Source organism: Choloepus didactylus, chromosome 4 (genome assembly GCF_015220235.1).
Source record: "Choloepus didactylus isolate mChoDid1 chromosome 4, mChoDid1.pri, whole genome shotgun sequence".
Taxonomy (NCBI): Eukaryota; Metazoa; Chordata; class Mammalia; order Pilosa; family Megalonychidae; genus Choloepus; species Choloepus didactylus.
Window position 1 is genome coordinate 142253152 of NC_051310.1, and position 8752 is coordinate 142261903.

General features: G+C 43.0%; 1 pseudogene; it reads left to right on the top strand.

The window, feature by feature from the left end:
- The first annotated feature begins 6214 nt into the window (after positions 1 to 6214).
- LOC119532824 lies at positions 6215 to 7417 on the top strand (annotated as a pseudogene).
- Positions 7418 to 8752: the final 1335 nt, after the last annotated feature.

An 8752-nucleotide genomic window follows, 5' to 3' on the forward strand; every position in this document is an offset into this window, starting at 1 on the left:
GCCCATGTAATCCCATGGCCACCCTCTTCGTTCAAGACTTTAGTTCTTTTAACTTGACATCTCCGTTCCCAGTGGATTTTATATGCTGCTACCAAGCTAATGCTTTAAAGTATAGCTCCAATGTTACTACTTTCCTGCAGAAAAGTCTTCAGTGACTCCTTCTCATCTGCCAGGAAAAATTCACATTCTTTAACCTGACACTTAAACATCTTTGATATGGTCCCAGCAGATGATTCCAGAATATTTACATGTTTTTTATGCTTTTCAAGCTAGAATCCTTTCTATACCTCCTTTGGCTTTCAAATTCTATCCACTTTCCCCAAATTTCCAAAGTGCTACCTTTTTCATAAAATGTCAGCAATTCTTCTGAATGAAACTGAAATCTCTTTTCTTTAACCTTTTATAGTTATTTTGTTGCTTACAACTCTTTTAAGGCAATCATTGTAAGATTATTGCACATTTATGTTAATTTTCATGTCTTATTCTTACATGCCCCATGGTGCCTAGTTCCTGAACTTGTATACGGCAGGTTCCCAATAAATATTTATTGAATAAACACAAATAAAGGAAGAATTTTGCTATGTTGAAAGGTGGCTCAGTTAATTTTTGAGAAATGTAGGAGCTACTAAACATGTGCCAAAGTTTAAACCAATAAACAAAGATTGTCAAAAATTAAAAGGCTACTGAGAGACTTTGAGAGGGCATTGGATTTTGCATTAGAAAATTTAGTGGATTGGGAAATAAGTACTTAAACTATTTCTTTTTTATTGTTTCTTCTCCTGGGCTTTGAGGAATACCTACGAAGTTAGGAGCTCAATTTTTTCCTAAAATTAGCTACTCAGGGTCTTTTCCAAAGTCAAATGTCGATGCTCTCCACCAAGACCCTAGAAAGTGTTAAGAAGGAGATGTTAAATGGTTAGTGTGCTAAATGTACTTTGAGTCACTGTCATAGTCTCTGTGGGTTGGGGTTCCTGTTCCCAAGGGCGGCAATAATGGGGATATGGGACACAGCTGTTGTGAAGAGCCAGCACCTTTAGAACTGTCTCTACTGCAGATGAAAGTGGATTGGTGGATTGAGTTCCTAATGGAACTTCCTACTCTGCCTTGGATTGACTCCAGACCCTTGAACCTTCTCTTCGGCCTTATTTCCTCATTCATAAATAAGGATTCTGTGAGGAAATGACTTGCTAAAACTCAGGATGGACTGGAAAGGGGATAGAATTAACCCATTTCCATAGAAGGGCGCTGCCACACAAGGTTGTTGTGAGAAATGATGAATTTGGTGGGCCTGGAGAAGAAAGTTTATTGTTCAACAAACAATTATTTATTTGGGGACTGCTATGTTACTGGCACAGTGATGGGGACTGAGAATTCAAGAGAAGTTGCTGACAAGTTTTTGCTTTTATTATAAGAAAATAAGATCATTCCTGGTTTCCAATTGGTAGTCTTTGCAGACCAAAGATCAAAATGATTATTCTGTTTGTTCATAGTCTTGGAGTTGTAAGCAGTGGAGGGCAGCACATTTTACCCTAAAGAGTTAGTATTTGTTACTGCGTTTGCTTGCAAATATGGTCAACTTTTTATCCCTGTAACAACACATATTAAAGTCTCTTTAAAATGTCTTGTTATATTGATAGTCATCACAGATACCTTAAAATAAATTTGTTTCAACTTAGCAAGAGGGTATAGAGGGAGTGAAGTCAAGATCTCTGGCCTGGAGGGCCGGTCCTGTGATAATTTGCTCATTGCAGAGCGCTTCTGGAAATCTGCTGAGTCTTTAGTTTTAATAGGACTTTCTCCCCTACCCTCCTAAAGGAGACAGTGTTCAGGGCTGTTCACCTTAAAGGCATATGGTTTTGATATTAGATATTTTAGAGGGCTTGCGGTTCCCTGCAGCTGAGAAACCTTAGCTGCCCTTGTCATGAGAATGACAGGTTCAGCTTGGCAGACTGGGACCAATGCCTTGCTTTGGAGTCTCTGCCTTTTCCCCCAGAAACTTTGGGGTCAGCCTGATTCCATACCTAGGACATGTATGAACTTATATATACTTCTGAAGAGTTGTTTGTATAGTTTTCCCTGGATCTTCATGGCACACGTAACAAAAAGTGAGGAAGCTGAGGGTCTCCAGGACATCTAGATATGACTCAGCTTTTCCTGTCTTTTGTTATTCAGAGATCGTTCACTTATTTAATGAACATCTCTTGAGAACCTACTATTTGCCAGGCCAGCGCTGCTGTTAAAGAGACAAATACTTCATGGGTCTTAGAGACAAGGAATTGTGACTACATACTGCCTTTAATTCTGATCAGGTTAACATTTGGTAACTGGATGATGGGCTTAGAAATCTACCCTATTACTATGCTTTATTAAATGTTAACTGATTTACAGAGTGAGGGCAATTTTATGGAGAGGTAAAACAGGCAACCCCCATGATGGGGGTGAGGATTGTGTGTGTCATTGGATGAAAGACTCGTTTCCTTAAAGTGTCTCCTTTATTTTCCTGAAGTTCTATTTTTGTTTCAGGAAATAAAAAGATATTTATTAAATATGCAGTATTTTTTTTTGGAATGGCCAATCCAGAAAGCTTATTAAAATGGTGGTTTTAAACCACTTTGCCAGTTTAATTTCATCCTAGAAGTTTTTACTTTTTTCTTTCCATCATATGGTTCTCCTTCCCTTAGGCTCTTTCTTTCTGCTGGGTAAGGAAACAACAAGCTAGAGGTGGCAGGGTGGGAGCTTCCCAAATTCTGAGTGGAAGGTGAGAGAGTTGAGACCACTCATGGTGTGGATCCAGCCACATGAGGTAAGAGTCATGGTAGTCTGCTAACAGTGAGACGGGTACTGAGAACAGGTTAGGGTGAGAGGGTTCGCAACAGTGTGGAGAGCCTAATGGCGGTTGGAGAAAATGGAGTTTATGATGGATTCAGCACAACTCAGTGATTTCTGGTGCAAACAGATGGCTGGTGTGTGTGTGTGTGTGTGTGTGTGTGTGTGTGTGTGTGTGTGTGTTTGTGTGTGTGTGATAGAGGGATAAATAGAACAGAAAAGGTGTAAGATGCCTGGCTATTGCTTATCTGTACTAGCCTCAAAGAATGACTTTAATGATGGAAATTTCAAGCTGTTGAATTGTCAGGCTGGTTGGGACATGATTTTGGAGCAGTTGGAACTTTGTAGTCCCCTCATAATACTCCTTGAAGCCCCTTCTGTGGGTTGGAGATACCTGGACTGCTCTCTGGAATGAGAATGAGAAGGATCATATTGGATCATCTCAGACCTCTTGGATCTAGCCCAAACTAGGTTTCTAAGAGGGTGTCTGAGGCCCATCCTTGGAGCCATCAAAACAGTTGCTGACCTGATTAGACCAACCCCATGGCACATTCTAGACCTGTAGGATTCCATTTAGTCCTTTCAATAATCTCATGAACTAAGCATTGTTAACCCTGGTTATGGATGAAGAAAATGAGGTTCAGAGAGATTAAGTAACCTGCCCAAGTTCTGAAATCAAGGAGTTTTAGTCCCGTGTTATTTTTATTATGCAATGCCATGATGCTCCTTTGACCTGTGGTTTTGCTTGAGTGACTGGATTTCTGATAAGATTCTCTACTGTATCCTAGTGAGAAAAGGTTACAGGGCCTCCAGGTCTTGGAGCTGAACTTTTTAGTATGACGCAGAACAGAGGCCTGAACTTCCACATTGCCGGCCTCTCCTTGCGTGCCAGCTTGGTACGGTTGGTCCTGTGATGCAATGTTCATCTTCCTATTATACTCTTAACTTTGGTGGTAACAAGGCAGGGCAGTGGAACATCTGCCTTTTGGAAGCCACAAAGGAAACTATCATGCTGTCTAAGACAGCATAAATGGCAGTGGAGAAAGTTGAGAGCTGTTCCAGCCCGTGAAATCATGATGTTGCATATCAGAAGGGTTTAGCAAGAATTTCACTGACTTTGATGCAGGTGTTTTTGGTTTTGTTCATCTTTGATTCCCAGCTAAATTTTTATTCCAAATAAAGGATTTGTCTTCTTGCACACACTTGCATGTATGTCAAGTTTCTGAATTTGCATATCTAGCTGATACATTGAAAACTATCACCTGCATAAAACAGCAAAAATCAATTCTTGTTCAAATGCACAGCTGAAAATATGCCTGTTCTCCCATAGCTTACATTCAATTATGTGCTGCTTTTTATTCTAGTATGGCAGATTTTACTTCTCTTTGGAAAGAGAATTACATCTGGAAAATTGTTTTTAATGTGGCAATAATAGCAGTGGTAGCAAAAACAACCATAAACTCTCTCTGGCCCATTCTTTTATCTCTGTGTCTGCTGTTCTTTCTTTCTTCCCAATCTTGAGACTCTGTCCTTACAAACACTCCTCTTGAGCGTCTCTTCTTCAGCCTTTCAGCATACTCTTTCCTTGGTTTTCCCATGGTATTTTGTATTGGGATGAAATGATTTGTTTACAATTCTGCCTCCCCAGTTGTCCTCTAGACTGTGTATCAGTTCTGGGTCCATTGAAAGAATTACACTCACATGGCTTAACTGAAGAAATCTCAATGAGGAGACTATGCATGATGATGAGGGCAGTTTTAAAGGAAACTGAGGTCCTCAGACACTAGCAACAGTGAGAAGTCATTGCCACATGTGGACCCGGAGGAGCAAGGAGAGAAAATAGTGCTACTGAAGTGACAGAGGGCTGGAGCCAGGGAAGATGTACTGCCAGGCAGGAACTATAGTCATGGAAAGATGTGATCACAGTCAGCCCTCAGAGCAGAAGCAAGGAGGGAAGCAGGACAAGAAATACCCCAACCTCCCTCTCTTGCCATTTCTAATCTCCCACAAATACCTCCTAGCATGTGGAAGGCAAGGGAGCCTGGGAGATACGATGGGATTTGGCTTCCCAGAGCACAGAGTAAGGCAGGAAAGGGCTGTTAAAGAACCCGTAGATGTGGGGGTAGCAAATGTGGAATAACCAGCATATCTTATTGTCTGGGTGGCTAGCATAGGGTATGGCACTAAGGAGAAGGTTAACAAATGTTTTTCAAACTGAACAGAACTGGATGAGAGCATAGAATTCTCCCTTCTGATTTCTTGGTAACATCCAGCAGGACGTTGGTGCCGGTTTCTACCTTTGATTTCCACTTTCTTCCTCCTCCCTATGTATACGAGAGCTGTGAGGAAACCTCCAAAGTCAACCCAGGACAATCCAAGGCCTAGCAAACTGACTTAGATTGACATGAGTCTGGAGGAGACAATTCACTTGGTCCTGCAGGAAGAAACTGCTGTGCACACCTTTAACTTAAATTGTTTGAATCTGAGTGTGAGTCATATTTTATGTAGATGACAAACCAAGAAATGAGTATTTGAGAAGAACTTGCTTTGGTATATTTCAAAACTGTAGTTGGTAATATAATTCCAGGAAAAGCAAAAGCTCTTCAGGTCTTCTTAGATGGGCATTCCTGTAAAGAGAGAGGTAGGCAGAGAGAGAGAAAAAGGGATGGAAGAAGGGAGTGGGAGGGAGGAAGGGAAAGAGAGAAAGAGAAGGAGAGGGAGAGGGAGAGAAGGTAAGGGAAACGGAGAGAGAGAGAGGAAAAGCTATTTCGATTAGGGCCTCTCTGGTCACTGACATTGAAGCATTGTTGTTGGCATTTTGGCAGGTCTGGTAGCTGATTCCGTCAAAAACCAGGTCTGCTGGTGCTGCCCAGGATGATGCTTCTGTGCATGCTAACAGAGGAGGCTTCTGCCCTTGCTTACACTCAGGAATGGAGCTCTGTGGGGAGAACAAAGAAGTGCGGGTGGTGGAGGCTGCAGCAGGGAAGGGTTTATGTACAGGCACAGGGCATCACTGGCTTGCTAGTCTGTTTGCCCCCTGTGTGTGTGCGCTTGTGTGTATGCAAGCCCATGTGGGCATGCTTGTGTTTTGCCTTTTTCCTCCCCCTTAATACTTACATGATCTCCTACATGCACTCTGACCCTGGATCAGCCACAACCACTGCACTTCAGATGACTGGGTACTTGAACGTCATAAATATTGGAGTGGTGGTGTTTCTCCCCTACCCAGCTTGTATAGTACATAACTTTTAGGGGCTTGCCCTCCATTTATTTGCATTGTTTTTCTTATCATTTCATATCATTGCATCAGTATCTTGTAATTAACTTCAGGTACGGGATAATTTTCGAAGAAGTGCTCTTAATTGCTGACTCATATTTAAGTGCTGCCCCTCCATTGTTGCACTGCAATGATATATCTGTAGCTACTGCCACTGTTATCTTAGATACACTCACCTTGCAGAGGGTTATATCCTTCCCTGGATCTCCTGGTTCCTGAAATAGATGGAAACTTTTGTTCCATGAAAAAGAAGCGGTTCTACTGCGTTCAAGATGGTGGAGTGAGATGCATCTGCAAGAACTGGCAGAAACCTCTTTCTCAAATCTCCAGAAAACAGCAAAAGGACTACAGTAACAGGGCAAGCACTGAGTCAAGAAACAGACTACTTAAAAGTACTAAAATCTCATGGTGCCCTACCTGGCCCCTCCACCACTCCTCACCAGCTCAGCGCAGAGCTGGCCCATGCTCCCAGTGCAGATCCCTGGTTCTGGTTCCAGAGGGAGCAGAAATAATGCTTGTGCACATACTGGGAACATGTATGTCTGGCCCAATCTGTCTGGTTGTGACCTGAGAGACTCACTGTCCCAGAACTTGCCATATGTGTAGAAGACAGCTAACTGAGCTCTCCTACAAAGTGCTGTGGGAGAGCAGTCAAGTTGTGCTGCAAGGGATTGCTGGCTGTAGGACACAAAGTGCAGTGTCTGGGAACATCTGCTTCCAGTGCGAGGGGTCACCTAGTGACCAGGAGTGATAATATGACATGCCGGGACAGGTGCTCAGTTGGGAAGGAAACTCATCTTGGATTCTCCCTAGATACAGAGAATCTTAGAAAGCAAAGTCTTTCAGGGATGCTCGCTGGCTCCGCTCTGGCAGCCGTTGGTGAGCCAGGGTCGTGGGTGCATGAAGGGGCCACGGGGAGCCAAGGGCAGGGACGTGTCCCTGCATAACTTCAGTGCGAGGTTGTGGTAGCAGCCCGACTACTCCCACATCATGCGGCTGACTGACACGCTCGTCCTGTGGGTGAGGGCTGCCACGCACTTGTGCAACCTCACCGTGGCCATGTGCGCTCGCCGTGGCTGTGTGCAGCTGCTTCCACTCCATCCCCGTGTCCGCCTCCCTCCTTGGAGACACTTCCAACACGACTTCCACAGGCCTGGCCCAGCACTTGGTCAGGAACACCAACAAACAGGTGTTTGTCAGCTATAACCTCCCAAACACAGCAGCATCTCCTTGCTTGTAGAAAACAGGATCAAGGAAGAAACGGAGGCCTTTCCTGAAAAGTTCCGGCTGAGTGGCAGAAGTGAGAATTTATAACTTATGCTCATTATAATATTAAATAAATTGATTGCATTAAAAAAGTCTTTCAGGGAAGTAGTGTTTATGTTCATTCATTTGTTCAATAAATATTGAATGAACAACTTGTACAAGGCATGTAGCAATAGAGCAGTGAATAAGTTAGACATTTTCTCCTGCTCTCATGGAGTTTGCATTCTAGTAGGAAAAAACAAATATTAACAAAATCTTAATTACTTAATTATTACATTCCAATTGTAATTGTCTTTAAGAAGGAATAGCAAGATGTTAAGAGAAAATATAACAGGCGACAGAATTTGGATTGTGGCGCTCAAAAAGGACTATCTGAAAAAGTGATACTTAGGCAGAAATATGATGGGTGAAAATAAATTATCTTGATTTAGGTGGTGGGATGAGAGTGGGAAGGAGGATGTGATTCAGGAGAGGGCAGGGCATGTGATAAGGTCCTGAGGTGGGCAGGTGTGATTAGGGAACTAGAAGGACAAATGGAGCTCAGTGTGTGCTAGAGAGAGTGGGGTGAGATGAGGCTGATGAGGAAGGTGGGCTATGGTCATGAGCTTTAACTTGACTCTAAGCACAGTGGGAAGCCTGGAAGGCTTCCAGCAGGAGCATGGCACAATCAGTTCTGTGTCTGGAAAACAGGATCCTGGCTCCTGGTGTGTAGTGGGTTGAAAGTTGATGAAGGTGAAGGGATAGCAGATGCGAGGTGATTTCAGTCTAAGCTAGAGATGATGGTGGTGGTTTCTTTGTGATTTGATGCATTACATGTCTGCTGCATTTGGGTGTCTGATGAGAATTAATTGGTGCTAGCAAAGCTGCATGGCTCGTGGCCAGTTTCTCAGTATAAGATGAAGGCATTAAAGATTTGGTACTCATTCCTCTGCACAAACTATGTGTCTCAGTTTGGGTTGCATTAAAGGATGGGTGTAACACTGTGTGTTTTCTTGGGGCTCAACACCCAGTGAAATTTAAGGCAGCAGCTTCTACGAGCTCTGATTTTTGTAATAGATGGTGAAGGTTTTACTATTTAACAACCTCTGGCTGCCCAGATTCTTGCTTTTTTTTTTTTTCTTTGACAGTTAGCGTGCCATGCTGTTGCACATGCCATATCTGTTATGCAATATCGAGGTGACTAAGTGAGACGGGATTCCCCAACCAGGGGACACACTCTGAGTTCCCAGTAAACACCCTGTGAGTAAAAGGATCAGATGCATCCTGCTGTGGGCACTGAGATGCATTCCCCCAAATACAGAGGTCACTCGTTAATGTACACATCTTTTGATTCAGTTGTCTATTATTTCACATCAGGTTTTCTTACCTTCTAGGAAGGCTAGA